The sequence below is a fragment of the Manis javanica genome, chromosome 6 (assembly GCF_040802235.1).
Source record: "Manis javanica isolate MJ-LG chromosome 6, MJ_LKY, whole genome shotgun sequence".
In the NCBI taxonomy this organism is placed as follows: Eukaryota; Metazoa; Chordata; class Mammalia; order Pholidota; family Manidae; genus Manis; species Manis javanica.
In genome coordinates, this window is record NC_133161.1 from 11,160,387 (window position 1) to 11,162,168 (window position 1,782).

A 1,782-nucleotide genomic window follows, 5' to 3' on the forward strand; every position below is an offset into this window, starting at 1 on the left:
ATGTTCCAGGGATAATGTCATAGGAAAGCCAGAACCTGAGCACATGCTCATTTTCCGGAGTGGGGAAGGGAGTAAAAACAAAACAAACAAAAAAGAAAATATGGGGGACAGGTTTTTGGAAAACTTGAAAATAATAAATATTTCTGAAGCCAAGTGAATTTTCAAAAATTGTTTGCTGGAGAGCTACAGAGAGACTCCCAACCTGAGAAAAATAGCAGACCTCATGACCATTGAACTAATTGTTAAAAGGCGGGTTGAGCGATGGCCTTCAGGAAGAATAACTGAAGGGTATTCAATACTATATTGATCCCCTCCAGAAGAGCCGAGGACCTGGGGCAAAAGTGGGTGAAATGTTTAGGACTGTAAAACTCAGATTGTTATATCTGGAAAAACCAAGTTCTCAGATACATATTTCTGGGATTATTATTACAAACATGTTTATTGTCTCTGTGGGGATTATGGGTGGTATACCTTAAACTGCTTTTACTGAATGTATTGGGTGCTATTAATAATACAACCACAGTCTGTGGAGCCCATGCCATGTAGCAGGTCTGCCATAGAGAATTTACTGCCTCATTTTAACCACCACTGTGTAAATTAAACATTCTGCCTCATGTACAGGATAAGGAAAATGGAGACACAGAGATGCCAAATAACTTTCCTACACTCTCAGAAGTACTCAAAGGCTAAGATGGGCTTCACAGTCAAGTCTGTGATTCCAGATCCCATTCTTCCCATTACCTCATGCTGCTTTTCTTTGAACCCACATGCATTTAAAATTTAATTTTAATGTTTATTTTAAATTGTATTTCTTTGTTGAATTATTACTAAATTCATACACTAAAAAGTTCAGAAAGTACATAAGTATAAGAGCAAATGAAGGCAAAACACAAATGAAAAGCGGTATCCCTTCTGCCCCAACAGCCAGTTCCTGCTCCTTAAGGCATCCTTCTTTCTCTTGCCAGCATCTTGGGTATCTTTCCAGAGTATATTATCCACGTGTATGATTAAGAAATGTTAACACTAAAATGATGGATTCTCCAACATTATAAGAAGTTTCATTTTCCTAAGCAGAAAGTCACAAGAGGTTAATTACATCAATATCAATATTATTTGCACCAATAGAATTTTAAACTCAATCAAGATTAAGTTAAGTATAGAGGATTTTCAAAATCAAGTATGTGTTAACTCAGCATTCAGTCATTTTAATAGTTTTGAGCGACTACTAATGTAAGTTCTAAAATGATTGCTTACATTTTCTCCAAAGCTTATCCCTTTTAAAAAGCTTCCAAATTACCCATGGTCTGTTTTCCTTTCCTTCCTTCTATTAAAAATGTTGTTCTTATCTCTGATCCTTTTCCTGGTTATTAGGTCAGTCAAGTTAATGTCAACTAGAGATACTCTGATCAAGAGAGTCTGGGCCAAAAATGCCAGTCTGGATTTTATTTCTGGATATATTATGGGCAAGTTAGCTGGTCATTTCTCCAACCAAACACCTTAAAGTTTTCAAAATGCTATAAGACTCTTTTCCCACATGTTGTTTTGTCAGTATGAGTCCGGTTTTCACATGCAAAGTGAATCAGATCTACTGCACTCAGTTTTACAGTACATTTTTGCAAGGGATCCCATTTTTAGCCGAGTCACAGCTGAGCTTTACTTTTAGCTAATTAGTACTTGTTCTCAAATTGGGCAGTTCTAACCCAAGCTAGGAGATAAGATGTAATTTACTTCCTCTCTACTCTTCTAAAATTAAGCTGTAAAATGTGAGTGTTCCCTTGTTTT